Source organism: Setaria viridis, chromosome 5 (genome assembly GCF_005286985.2).
Source record: "Setaria viridis chromosome 5, Setaria_viridis_v4.0, whole genome shotgun sequence".
NCBI classification, from domain to species: Eukaryota; Viridiplantae; Streptophyta; class Magnoliopsida; order Poales; family Poaceae; genus Setaria; species Setaria viridis.
Window position 1 is genome coordinate 3,667,136 of NC_048267.2, and position 15,283 is coordinate 3,682,418.

Genomic DNA, 15,283 nt, shown 5'->3' on the forward strand with positions numbered 1-15,283 from the left:
CGTCACCTTTGGTGCCCTCCTTTGTTTCCCATTGTCCATTTACTGGACTTGGGCTTTTGAGTCCTGGTTTTTTGTCCATACCCTGCTTTGCACGAGCCTCCTTAACCGCCTGTAGCCTTTCATGAATGCTATGTGGCACTACCTCCTCTCCCTTTGCCACCTCTTGGGCTGTTTCTGATGTCGTGCGCTCACTAGAGTCCATGAAAGATTCCAAACTTGAAACTTTTTCTTTGAGCCTAGATTCAACTTGAGGGTTAGACTTCGCCAGCTCATCATCCATCCCCATGTTCTGAACACTTTGCACTAGAGCATTGCTAACTTCCTTTGTTATCTGCTTTGGTACATTCTCCAGCTGTGTATCCTCCTCCATCAAAACAACACCCCCACCTAATGCAGCCTTCTCCCTTCCACTCATGCCATGTGTAGCACTTGAAGCTGCCTGCACTTTGATACGCTGCTACCCACTGAAGTTGAGCGCCCGATTAACCCTTGATGGCGCCACCGGTACAACCAGCCTTCTTTCTACACTCTTCTTATGTGGCGATTTACGCAACCATTCACCAAACTTTCCTTCCACCTTTGTCTCTTCATCTTCCGGGCAGAATTTCTCTGAATGGCCCATCCTGCCACACCTAAAGCAAAAGTACGGTACAGTACCTCACCTCGAATTGCATCATGCCCTTCTCCTTAATCTTTGCTTCCACCATTGGCTTCAGCACCTCCTCAAGTGGATAAGCCACTTTGCCCTTAGAAAATTTCTGATCTCTCCCCCTACCTCCAGCACTTTGTTGCTCACCTTTTTGGCCAAAACCCCTACAAACGCGTTCCAGGTACATCATAGAAACGTACCCATAGATCAACTGAGTCAATGACAATCTCTGATGGACGACTGAGCCCATTATACGGAACAACAATCAACGTGTCTCCCTTATGCTTCCAAGGACCCTCATTGAGCACATAGTTGTACTCATCTTCTCTATCAAACTCCAAGATAAATCTGTTAGCCTCCAGGTTTGTGATATCAATTTGCTTGTGTAGCTTCCATGCCGCTCCCATCTCATCAACCATACCTTTAGAACGTTGCTCGGAATAGTATCTTGCCATCGCATACCACTTTTTCGTGTCCTCCTCCATGCCTTCCGATGGATCAAAATCGAATTCCTCTTCCTCCATGGCCTTTGGAATAGGAACTTCCGTCTCTGCCACCATTGCTTCTGGCACCAAGACCACCTTATCACCTTCCTTCAGCAATACAGGGTTGCCGAGAAGCTCTCCTACACCTTTCTTCATCCTCTCCTGATCTTTACCAGTAGTGTCCATTAGCACGTCATAAGGTAGCAACCTCTTCTGGCACTAGTTTGAATTACATATTCGGGTGATTCTGGAGCAACCCATTCTTTCATTACTGCATAGTATGTAGCTAAGCATAACATACCCATTAGTACCATGCCACGCCACATGCTAGTTAGCTCACGAGGGGAAACATGAAAGCATCATATCGGTGTAACCAAGTGAACCTCAAGATATTGGGCAGAGATTTCTCAGCTAATCTTATAGTGTTGGAATCCAGTTGGATTGATGTGATACTTGGTAGAGCAAGTTCGATGCAGTAATACAGTGTGCAAAAAGGTCAGTTCTTCTTACAAGTCCAGCAGGGGAAAGAATTGAGTTTGTGGCTACTCTACCTTCAGCAACAAACTGCGCAGTGCATCAGTTGGTAGGGAAATCCTTAGAGGATATCAAAGTGGTGTGTGATTACCCTAATCTGTTCCCCGACAAGTTACCAGGTATGTCACCTGATCCGTGAAATTGAATTTGCTATTAATCTTTTACCTGGTACTGCACCTAGCTCCAAACGTCCATATAGAATGTCGGTAGATTAATTGAAGGAATTAAAACAACAATTAGAGGAATTATTGGCAAAACAGTTTATTCGGCCTAGTTCATCACCATGGGGAGCACCAGTTATTTTTGTGCCCAAGAAGGATGGAACAAAGAGGATGTGTGTGGACTATAGATCACTAAATGAGGTAACCATCAAGAACAAGTACCCATTGCCCCACATTGAGGATTTGTTTGATCAGATGAGAGGAGCCAAGGTATTCTCCAAGATTGACTTGCGATCGGGTTATCATGAGGTGAAGATCAAGCTATTTGACATACCCAATACTGCCTTCACTTCCAGATAGTGGAATTGCAGTGGATCCAAGCAAGGTCAGGGATGTTCTGAAACGGAACCCACCGCAGATTGTGACAGAAATCAGGAGCTTTCTTGGACTCGTAGGCTACTACCGCAAGTTCATTGAAGGATTCTCCAAGGTAGTGAAACCCCTCACATCACTACTAGAAAAAGGAAGGGAATTCAAGTGGACAGAGGTATGTCAGGCCAATTTTGAGGAATTGAAGAAAAGGTTGACCACAGCTCCAGTGTTGGTAATGCTAGATCTGCATAAGAGTTTTGACATATATTGTGATGCATCTCAACAGGGTTTAGGCTGTGTTCTTATGCAAGAAGGTCATATGATAGCCTATGCTTCCAGGTAGTTGAGGAAACATGAGCAGAATTACCCAACTCATGATTTGAAGTTAGCTGCAGTGGTACATGCTTTGAAAATTTGGAGACACTATGTTCTTGGAACTAAATGTTAGATTTATACCGATCATAAGAGTCTCAAGTACATTTTCACTCAGATTGACCTCAATCTGAGATAGCGACAATGGTTAGAGCTCATCAACGACTATGATCTGGAGATTCACTATCATTCGTGTAAAGCTAATCTGGTTGCAGATGTCCTGAGTCGGAAGGGCCATGCTAATCTGGCCTTAGCATTTCAGTTGCCTGACGAGCTGATGAAGGAATTCGAGAGGCTTAACTTGAGTATTGTTGCTCATACTGAAGGACTAACGATGGAAGTGGAGTCAACTCTAGAGCAAGAGATACGAAAAGGACAGCTTGAGGATGCCAAGGTCAAGGAGATTAAGGAGATGGTAAAGGAGGGAAGAGCCACAGATTTTACAGAAGACTCTCAGAGAACTTTATGGATCAAAGGGAGAATTTGGGTACCCGATTAGGAAATCTCCGTGAGACGATCTTTAAAGAAGCTCATGATTCAGCTTATTCCATTCACCTCGGGAGTACCAAGATGTATTAGGATCTTAAGTAGAGGTATTGGTGGCTCAGAATGAAGAGAGATGTAGCTGCACATGTAGCTGTTTGTGACATATGCTAGAGAGTCAAGGCTGAACACCAGAGACCAGCTGGGTTACTTCAACCATTAAAGGTGCCAGAATGGAAGTGGGAAGAAATCGGCATGGATTTCATAGTCGGACTACCCCGTACTCAAGGTGGTTACGACTCGATTTGGATGATAGTGGATTGGTTAACGAAGGTAGCTCACTTCATACCCGTGAAGACTACCCATTCAGGGGTAAGATTGGCAGAGTTGTATATGTCAAGGATTGTGTGTTTGTATGGTGTGCCCAAGAAGATAGTGTCTGACAGAGGTACTCAGGATTGTGTGTTTGTACTCACCCTTGCAAAACCGCTGTTCAGACCAAGATAATCTGGTGGAGTAAATTGACGACTTTGAGGAGTTCTAGGCGTACGGTTCTTCAGTCAACTGCCTGTGGTGTCGTCGTCACCTTTGGAGTCTGCTGCGTAATAAATTAGACTTGTGTTTTATTGAGACTTTCGATCATGTAATAATGGTTAATTACTCTCTTTATTCGTTATGGCACTGTTTTTGTTATTCACTTATGTCATACATGTGTTAACTTGATCCTGACGCACATGTATTCGATGCACTCGGTTTTGTCCTTAAAATCGGGTGTGACAAGTGGAGAAGGTGACACACTGAATAGAAATTGGTACTACATGGTCCATTGCATTGCATTCACTAGGCCATCAATCTTAACCGTGCTAGATGGGTTTTTTCTTGCATCCAACAACTTACACAGAAATCATACAATTATAGGAAATTTTAATTGCCCTCCCAGAAGGAAATGGACAAACAAAAATCTCCACGCAGAGCACACATAGACCACAAAAATTCATATCTCTAACAGGAAGCTAGCCATAACATAATAATGAACTGTGAATTGTAAGATCGAAATAAATGATCTATCAGGAACTTTATTATCTGAAAGTTCTGAACCCAATCACCAAAACAAACAGTTCCCTCAGTATGAAGGGGCGAATTTAGTCAACAAGACAGGGAACCTTCAATAATAGACATACTCTTGTAGTCAACAAGATGACAATGACATGCACATTTACTCCACATCCATGCAAGTTGGAGACGGGAAACTAACGCTATTCTGGAATGATAGATGGATTGATGGTCATTCAATTGCTGAGATTGCTCCTTGCTTAAATCAAGCAGTAGGCCGTAAGAGGAGAACTGTCTATGAAGGCCTGCAAGACAGAAGATGGGTTAAATATATTACTGGAGCTCTCACGGTTCAAGTCTTGCTAGATTATCTGAACATCTGGGAGAGAATGAGATCGATCACGCTTGATGATTCTGTCCAGGACAAGGTACTTTGGAAATGGACAGGAGATCACTGCTTCTCCACGGCTTCAGCATACAGAGCTTTCTTTATTTGACAGTATGCCATTCCTAGAGAAAAACTCTATAGAAGTCCAGAGCCCCTACCAAATGTAAGTTCTTTGTGTGGCTTGCTCTCCATGGTCGCTGTTGGACGGCTTTGAGATGAAAGAGGCACAATCTGCAGGATGATGACACCTGCGTCCTTTGTGGGCAGGCTTGATTGTTAACTGTTCCTATTCTAAACAAGTGTGGCATTTCGTCTTATCCAGGGTTAACTTGCAGTCCAGGACTCCCACGGCATCTGACTCAACCTTGGCTGACTGGTGGATGACATCAAAAAAAGGGATCAGCAAGGTACACAGGAAGTCCTTTGGTTCGGTGGTCATTCTAATCTCATGGTCCATTTGGTTGGAGCACAATGCGTGGACATTCAATAGGGAAGAGCAAACGGCAACACAGCTAGTGCACAAGATTACATAGGAGGAGGCGTGGGCATGGATTGCTGGACGGTTCACAAGCCTGTTACCTTTTGTTCTAGATGCTCCTCATCCTAATGCGCTTGTAAATTGGTCGCATAATGGTGCACATGTAACAACTCACTAATGAACTCTGTATAGGGCAGGTCATCCTATCTAGATGATAAAGCCCCACCCCACTGTAAACTTGCTTCTTCCTTCTTAATGAAATACATGCTAAGGCACGGTTGTGAAAAAAAGACAATGACGTGCACATTATACAAGGGGCTGTTAGTATTTGAGTGCAGGTACTGAGACATTGACACCAACTCTGATCGCCTAACCCTACCAAATTTGACAGAATTTTGTGGCACCACTGGACTAGTAGAATCTTCAAGGCAACACACAAGCAATCAGCAGGTGTTACAAGTGTCTGTACATTATACTTGGCTGGTGGCATCTTTTGCACTGCCAAAGAAACTTTGAAGCAGCCATGGTGACACATATTCAGACAAAGGAAATACATGTTTGTCATGTATTCAGAATTAAGCTACAAATTGGAACTAGCTGTCCATTGCATTGCATTCACTAGTTTATCAATCTTAACCATGCTCAATGGATTTTTTTTATCTTGCATCGAACAGCTTCAAACATAACTGTAATCACTCTATTATCACACAGAAATCAGTACGGGTATAGGAAATTGAATTGCCCTCACAGAAGGAAATGGACAAACAAAAAGCTGCAACATAGCATTCTTTGTAGCAACGACCAGATGACGTGATGATGACTGAATTATAAAGAAACCAATGATCCAAGGAACAAAACAAGCAATTTCCTCGGAATGAAGGCACCTACTGCCAGAGTGCAAGATCTCACTAGTAGAGAATTGGCTTTCGATCCGCTCCCTTTTGTCCCGGTTTAAAGTTGGCCCGGGACAAAAGGGGGTGCGCCACGGTAGGCAAAATTGGAGGGGAGATTTACTCCCGGTTGGTAATTGCAACCGGGACTAAAGGCCCCCCTTTAGTCCCGGTTGCAACAGCTAGTGGGGGGCTGTCGGCGGCGGGACCCTTTTATCCCGGTTGGAGGCACCAACCGGGATAAAAAGTTTAGTCCCGGTTGGAGCCTCCAACCGGGACTAAACTTCCAACCGGGACAAAAGGTGTTCCTTTTTGTCTCGGTTGGAGTTTTTAACCGGGATAAAAACTCATCCCCATTATATACGGCCAAGACAGAGGACTTTCTTCCTCCTCCAGCCCGAGCCAGTCCAGCACATTGACAGAGAGAGCTGAGCTTCACCTACTCTCCGGTGGTGCCGAAGCAAGCAAGGGAGGTGCTGCCCGAAGTTTTTTCCCTCATTTTCGTGGGAATTTCACTCAGCCAACACAAGTGTTGTGAAGGTTTGCTACTTCATCCTCGTGTTATGCTTTGATTTATGCTTTGGAGATGGAAAGATTATTTGCTAGAATGTGATGATGAAGTAGAAAAATGAAGAGATATTTTGAGCTAGAATGTGAGGGAGATTGATGTGTCATATATAGTATGCATTATTGCAGTGGTTTAAAAATGATGCTACCTTGTCTAGACGGTTTATCTTATCAAATTCAATATGGTTTTTTAAATCCATACTTGTTGAACTTGCATACCGTGTTCATCTCTCCGATGATGTTCTCCGCCGAGCAGCAACGTATGTCAAGAAGGAGGTTCGATTCTACGAGAAAGAGTGGATACGGACATCGTGACCGTGTCTCCTTTTCTGTAGCATCTAACCTCTTTCATGACGAAGTGCGGTGCCGCCCAGTTGAGGACATCCTCGCGAGATGATCACGGTCTTCAAGTTGAACAACTTATGTAGTGTTAAGATAATAATTTTTGTACATAGATGGCTTCTGCTACTGGAGGAAGTGGCGATGGTGGGGACGATCGTGGTTCCTATTATGGCAAGGTTCCAATCATAGTTGGCCCTCAGCATAAGCCGAAGAAAAAGAGCACGCTGGAAAAAGCAATGCTTCGTTATTTGCAGCAACGTCATGAACAAGCTGTTGCCGCGGGTCAGGAACCTCCTTTTGGTGGTCGTTATGCTCCACCCTCAGTCCCGGGTGTTTCACGTCCACTTAGTACTACCGTTTCAGGCGGCACAAATAAACCTAAGGATGAGGTTGGGTCAGCGGAACCTTCATCTTCACCATCCAACGATGCTTAAAGTCCTCCTTGATAATAACCAGTGGATGGCTTGTTGTATTGTATCATGTTGTTTGGGACTTTAATTTAAATATGTGTATTTGGATCTTCATGTTGTTGTATTGTACCATGTTGTTTGGATCTTTAATCGATTTTCACGCGTAATCCATTGTCAAGTGTAATCCATTTTCATGCGTAATACGATGCAGATGGACCGGCAATGGATGTATAATGCAGACAGACGGAGCAAGGCGTTTATTGATGGCTTGCATTATTTTCTCGAAGTGGCAAAAGCGAACAAGCCACAGAATGGGTTCGTATGTTGTCCATGCTTCCAATGCAATAACAGGAAGGAGTATTCAAAGGATTCCTGGGGGACTATTCACAGTCACTTGTTTAAATACGGTTTCATGCCTAACTATTTGGTTTGGACCAAGCACGGTGAAATAGGGGTTGTAATGGAAGATGGCGAGGAGGAGGAGGAAGATGACACCATTCCGGACTGGGTTGCAGGCCAAGCTTTTGCAGGTACTACAATGGGCGAGGCTGATGAAGATGAGTTTGCAGAAAATAGCCCTACTGATGACCTTGGTCAGGTGATACGAGATGCATACAGAGATTGCGAAACTGAGAAGGAAGCAGCAAAGTACTTGGCCTGTGACCCTTTGTATGTTCAACCTTCCTCCTTGGCTGTGCATGAAGCGGAAGTTCATTATGATGCCGGCGCTTATCCAAGGCCCAAAACAACCCGGCAACGACATTGACGTGTACCTAAGGCCGTTGGTTGATGACCTTGTACAGCTCTGGAAGGAAGAAGGTGTACGTGTGTGGGATGAGGATAGACAAGAGATCTTTAATCTACGAGCACTGTTGTTCGTAACCATCAACGATTGGCCTGCATTGAGTAACCTTTCACGACAGACAAATAAGGGATATCGGGCATGCACCCACTGTTTAGACGACACAGACAGCATGTACTTGAAGCACTGTAAGAAGGTCGTCTATATGGGTCATCGTCGATTTCTCCCTGCTCACCACCAGCTGAGAAAGAGCGGGATACATTTTAAAGGGGCGCCAGACCATCGTAAAAAACCTGCACACCGTAATGGAAAGCGTGTGTTCGAGATGATGAAGGATGTAAATGTAGTCTTTGGAAAGGGACTTGGTAGCCAACCTGTTCCGAACGACGATAACGGACATGCACCCATGTGGAAGAAAAAGTCAATATTTTGGGAGCTACCTTATTGGGAAATCCTAGAGGTTCGCAACGCAATTTACGTGATGCACCTGATGAAGAATCTTTGCGTGAACGTGCTAGGCTTCATGGGTGTTTATGGAACCTCAAAAGATACATTGGAAGCACGACAGGACCTGAAAGTCATGGGGCAACGAGATGACCTACATCCGGAAAAGAGAGATAATGGACAGCACTACTTACGTCCTGCCAGTTACACTCTCAGCAAGGAAGAGAAGGATACCATGTTTGAATGCTTGAATAGTATGAAGGTCCCGTCTGGGTACTCCTCGAATATAAAGGGAATAATAAATATGAAACAAAAGAAGTTTACAAATCTCAAGGCTCATGACTGCCACATGTTGATGACCCAGTTGCTTCCGGTTGCACTGAGGGGTGTTCTACCAGAAAATGTCCGGTTGCCGCTCGTAAAGCTATGCGCGTTTCTCAATGCGATTTCGCAGAAGGCAATCGATCCATCCAAGCTATCAAAGCTACAGAACGATGTGGTGCAATGTCTTGTCAGTTTTGAGTTGTTATTTCCACCATCCTTCTTCAATATTATGACGCACTTACTGGTTCACCTAGTAAAAGAGATTGGTATTCTCGGACCTGTATACCTGCACAATATGTGGCCTTTCGAGAGGTTCATGGCAGTTCTAAAAAACTATGTTCTTAATCGTGCCCGTCCAGAAGGAAGCATCGCCAAGGGATATGGAACAGAGGAGGTGATCGAGTTTTGTGTTGATTTTATTGATTCAATTGACTCGATTGGGGTTCCAACTTCACGCCACGAGAGGAGGCTCCGAGGAATGGGCACCCTTGGAAGGAAATCAAGTTTGAACAATGATACTGGTCACCACCGGCGCGCGGAGAGCAGGAGGAGGTTGTCGTGGGCACGAAGCGGGCGACGGAGAGCAGGAGGAGGTTGTCGTGGGCACGAAGCGGGCGACCTCTATCTCGTGCGCATCGCGGAGGTTGCAGAGGAATCCGAGCATCGGGGGCGTGCGATGGAACTCGCGGAACCGGCGGCGGAAGCCGGGGCCGGAGACGAGGCGGCGCCAGCGCTTGCAGACGAGGGCGGCGCGGACAAGGCACGCGGGCTCCTGCGGTGGGAGGCGGAGGAGGATCTCTCGACCAGCTCGTCCATCAGCTCCGGCGGCGGCGGCATGCTGCTTTCTTGGTGGCGGCGCGAGGTTTTTGATCTGCTATGGTGAATTGCAACCGGGATACGTAGATCGAGCTGCGCGTAAGTGGGGGAGGACGCGACTCGATGAGGGCCAAATTGGGTACTGGCCGGTAGGGTCCCCCCGCGATCGCACTTGAGGCGGGCTAAATTGGGTCCCGACTCGAATTTGGATGGGCTAAATTGGGTCCCGACTCGAATTAGAATTGGGCTAAATATTGAGGAGGAACTCATCAACGAGCACGTCGGTGTGCCTCAATCGGGCCCCGGCGGCCGGCGCGACGAGGGTTTCCTCCTCTCATCGGAGAAGATAGGCGAGAGGAGGAAGAGGAATGGCGGGGGATTGCCGGATTGGGGCGGCATCTGCTAGGTGGGCCCGGAGAGGCAGCCTGCGTTGGGCAAGGCATTGAGGGAAGCTGCAGATCAAGAGCTCTGGAACAGTCCATCAGAAATTCCGGAACGTGCTGTGCTATTCTTATTATTTTTTCTTTCCATAAAAGAAGAATGTATCAGAAATTCTTCCAGGTGCTTTAGAGGTTCCTATTCTCGTCTTTATGCTGTACACGATCCATGTATAACTAGCCTTGAGACACTGATTTTCAATTAAAATAAAGAACTAGTCCCATTCTTGTAATTTTGGCGTCCATGGATGGATTAGTTATGCAGACTTGCAGTGAGCATGGTCATCTGGTGAAGCATTTGAGAAACCTGGCGCTGGAAGAATGCAATACTCGAAATCTCTGCTACTGCATGCCCCCAGCCTGAAGATTTCAGGTGCAGGCGTGCAAAACCTCTCACATTCTCACAACTGAGCTGGGGCCTGAGTAGTCTCGGTCTAAGATTTCACTTCGTTCCACACACACTAGTTTCCACCATTTCAATTTTTGTGAGAGCAAATATCTGTCGGTCAACTGCTAAAGAGGAAGGGAGTCTCTTGTGTGAGGACACGTGCCCTTCTTTCAACAAAACTGACAAGTGCATTCTGCCTGGTGCTTCAGAAATCAGAACTCACGTACTCCTACATCATACATGGCAGAGATGTTCTCATGTGAGAAACTGCAGCCGCACAAGACAGTACCATCATCAACTTCTCTCTGCTGTTGCATCCGCTGACTCCACTGGCAAACAGCATGAACAGAACACTCTCCTGAAAAAGTTCATAGCATAGCTTTGTTTTGTTTCAGGAGAGTGTTCTGTTCATGCAGTGTGCGGTCAATTCCTTTCTTTTTTAAAAAAAAGTAATGTCAATTCCTTCCTTTACCTCTTACCAAGTCTAGACATACCGTGCAGGTTATGAGTACTGACTACTGAAGAATAGCAGTAACGCCAAATGCTGAACAGGCAAGGCTACCAACGAGAAGGAAAAGTGCTGGTAAACTATAAATGAAATGCTTAAGATTCCTGTAGTTAGCATCACTCCCCAGCACAATAACCAAGAAGAAATCTCTCCAAACACAAGCAGAAACATTCAATTTAACTTTTCTGAATGCAATGTGTGCAATTAACAAGCTTAGTCCATGGCAAACCATAATGTGCTGACTTCACAGCAAAACAGAACCTAGTTTCCACAAAATTTCGACCTCCTTACTCATCAATGAGCAGGGCATGATCAAATCGAGGTTTCATTTCATTACAAACTGACAAATCATTACCCACAGTAATCTCATAGTACCTTCGCAACGTACAACCAACCACTACAACAGTAATTTCAAGGTTCTCTTCTATGTATGTTCACCACCCACTGAACCAGACAACAGAATTCAACCACCTACCTACAGTATACTTTTGAACGCCTGCATCGGCAGCTTGAGTTTTTTATGCCAGGCGCTTGAAGCACCAACTCCTAGCCCATCACTTTGTAACGTGTTGCAGAAAATACATATTAAAAATAAGATCTCTTAATTGCAGAATTGATATGCTATCAGTGAATATTTTGTTACCAACCAATACGTGCTCCAACAAGTTACTACTAAATGCGTAATCAAGAAAGTATCTTATTATTTAAGCACCGCCAATTAACAACCACCACTTGCACAAATCATTAAGAGAAGATTGTCTCAAACCTCATGATGAACACCTTCAATTTTTTTAGCACACATAGAATGATCCACAAATTTTATTTATTAAGTGACATTTAACTGATCAGAGCTAAGAAATATGCAGGTTTAAATAGAGGCACAGGGCAGACATCTGGAGTGCAGAGTAATGACTTAACTGCTTTTTTCAGCCTAAAATTGTAAAGACTCCACCATGTCTATAAGTTGTACAATAGATAATTAGATTCCAAAGCATAAGTAGCTAATGTCATGGTCATAACGAAAAACAGTATACTACAACTATTTCACTTTCATTACCTCACTGAACACATTTGCTATGATTATATAGTCCATACTTTCATGTCACTACCTGATAATTTACAAATTCTAAATTTGGCAAATCACAAACAAAGCAAAACTGTACCTGGACTGTAGAAGCTCATGTAGGGAACAACACTGCGAAAATCATCATCCTTGCATATCAATTCCACCTTGTCTGATTTCAGATTGATACTGAGAATTCTGTTATCTGCCTTCAAAAAAACACTCCAACACCGTGCGCAAAAGTGGCAAAGTAGGGTGAGATCGGGAGGGCAGCAGCAGGAGCAGCTTCTCGAGCTCAACGACTGTGACTTTTGTCCACCCAATGTCTCCAGTGGGACTTGCCTCCTCCATTTCCCGCAGGGACAGTCTAGCAGCGGCCCCATCCAGTCTTGCGACTCCCAGTTGACCATCCCTCATCGTTACAACTTTTACAAGCATAGTCATAGTTCCTGACCCATATGACTCATGTGGTAATTCAATCAGAGGTGTGGCCAAATTGTACCTGACGGTGCTACTGCACACGTCAATTGCGAAGTACAGTGTGTTCCCCACACAGTACTTGGGGGTCGGACCAACAGACTTGAGGCCCGTTTGTATCCGCTTATAAGCGGCTTATCGGTGGAAATAAGCAAGAATCCCGCCAAACGCTTTGCTTATTTCCACCGATTCTCGCTTATGTGGTAAGCCGCTTCAACGATTTGAACTACGAGAAGCGAAAAGCGAGAAGCGAGAAAATCTTCGCTTAGATTATAATCTAAGCCGTGACTAGGAAAAGCGTATACAAACAGGGCCTTGGGCTTTACTCCACGAGCCAGTAGACGCGCAACTACATGCCCTTGTGCCCAATGGCCAAGGACACGTCCATGAAGGGTCCTCCGTGGCAGTCGAAGTGGTCGCAGGTGTCGCCGCCGCCCACGCAGAGCACAGCTACATGCCTACATTGCCGGGTAACACGGGGGGCAACGCTTCCTGACCGTACGTGATCGGATCCTGGTCCTGCTCGCGGCCCTCAGTCATGCATCCAAGGAGGACCCGGCCATGGCGCGCGTCGAGCGCGCGCCAGTTCATCTGCTCGTCGTGGCTTGTGCAGGTGGGCGAGGTGAGGACGAGGTGGGATGTGGCCGCCGTCTTCGCCCCAGGAGTTGAAGACCAAGCCCACCACGGCGGGCGTGCGGTGGAACTCGCAGAATCGGCGGCGGAAGCGGGGGGCGGAGACGATGGCGTACCACTCCTTGCAGACGAGGGCGGCGCGGACGAGCTTATCGGGCTCCGCCGGCGGGAAGCGGAGGAGGACCTCCTCGACGAGCTCCTCCAGCGGCACCATGCTGCTTCCTTCGAGGAGGGAGATCCCAGCGGGCGGGCGGCGGAGCGAGGGGTTGGTCGGCGGAGGAGCGAAGCGGAAATGTGGAGATTTTGGGGACGGAGCGGCGGCGATGTGCTTGGCCAGTTGGCCTGGTGCGGCTCAACATTTGACGAGCGGGCCTGCCAGGTGGGGTCTGGGAATCAGCGGGGGAGGGGATGGCCAGCTGGACCCCACAAGTTAACCGAATCCAATCCCTCTCTCTATCAAGAAACGGCAGATCGCATGATTCCAGCAAATTTACAGCCTCAGAAGAAAAATGTTGATTAGAAGGTGGTCTGCAAATTTAACGTCTCCAACACATTTGTGCCATGACGGAAACATGATTTACCGAGTCTTCAGGTACATAATCCATTATTTCACCCACATGTACATAATCCATTACTTCAGCGACAGGACTGAACCAGATCACTGCAAATGGGGAAAGAATAGTGATGGGAAGACATCAGCTATGCCTAGGATGCAGAATTAACTCTTTCACAGTCAATTTCTCTCGGTGTTCATGTTTCGGATGTCCTGTGCCATCAGAACTCCTCAATTCTTCCTGATGCTTCAGAACCTGGCAGTGCTGTGTTGTTCTAATTCGACAAATCTTGTGACCTGCAATAGCTGAAGACAGGCATCATTACCTCAGCCAACTGCACAAGTAAATGAAATATGAGTAATTCTCTTGACAGGTTCAAACACAATCCAAGTAGAAAGATTTAGTTTAACTTTCCGAGTGCAATGTGTGCAATTAACAATCTTAGCACTCAGCATTATGCGGCACTTCACAGTAAAGACAACATAGATTCAATTATAACAATTATAAGTCATTCCAACTTTCTTGAGAGTCAAACCATTTTATGTTCGACCAAAATTATGGAGAGGATTACAAAGGTTTATGGCACTGAATAGATATATTATGAAAATTTATTTAATGAAGAAACTAATGGTACTTATTTGGCATCATGAATGTTAGTACTTTATTGTATAAATTTAGTCAAACTTGAGATGCTTTCGCTCTCCAAGAAAATTGGAATGACTTATATTTTGGAATGGAGGGAGTACTAGAATTCAGATTGTTGGTGCTTCATGTGTCTCCACTGGTAGTGGCAACAGGTCACATGCTGCGAGCACAATCATTATATATGTTTTTGCAGATGTCCAGATGAAACACCATTCCTAATATTTATCCGAGTGTTGAGGAATAAACAACCTCGCATACATAATATGAATAAAATTCGAGTGCTTCTAGTTCCAATTATGTTCTTGAAAAGTCTGAACTAATTATCCTCGTTTAAGAATGAGAATTATAATGAGAATAAGCCAACTCAAAGGTTTCCAAGGCACATCTGCAAATTCCATGAAAGGTCCTACTCCAAACAAGATTAACCTGACCAAACCTAGGCGTGGCCTTCCATTGTACTACTCCCAAAATTCGAGTTCTTTTAGTTCCAATTGTGTTCCTGAAAAGTCTGAACTAATTATCCTCATTTACGAATGAAAATTACAATGAGAATAAGCCAACTGAAAGGCTTCCAAGGCACATCTGCAAATTCCATGAAAGGCCCTACTCCTAACAAGATTAACCTGACCAAACCTAGGTGTGGCCTTCCATTGTCATATATCCAGTTTTCTATACCACCCAGTAAATTGACCATTGGTTGTTATTCCCACTGAATTCCTGCATAGATTCGAAGTTTCGAACTGCCATCCTCATGCCAAAAATGAAACCAAAACACTTTGATTCACTTTCAATAAAAAAGGGAGCCAAATAAAGTATCCACCATACAAGATATTTATCTACACCACTAATATGTCGTCTCTTTTTAAAACCAAACTTATATTTCACAAATCAAGGCTCTTGATCATGGCTCTCACGGCTTCAAGGAAAGGTCCCCAGGATCGATATCACCTATCAGAAAACAGTTACAAGGGTTTGTTTGGATTCTGCCCCACGCCACCCCTGCCAAAG

The 15,283-nt window shown here is 45.2% G+C and overlaps 1 long non-coding RNA gene across 1 annotated transcript; it reads right to left on the bottom strand.

The window, feature by feature from the left end:
- Nucleotides 1-11,102: 11,102 nt before the first annotated feature.
- Nucleotides 11,103-13,828, bottom strand: LOC117855484 (uncharacterized). Its single transcript, XR_004640510.2, has 2 exons — nt 12,067-13,828; nt 11,103-11,460 (listed from the first exon to the last, which is right to left on the bottom strand). It is a non-coding gene; the product is annotated as an uncharacterized lncRNA (long non-coding RNA).
- Between the last annotated feature and the right edge of the window lie 1,455 nt (nt 13,829-15,283).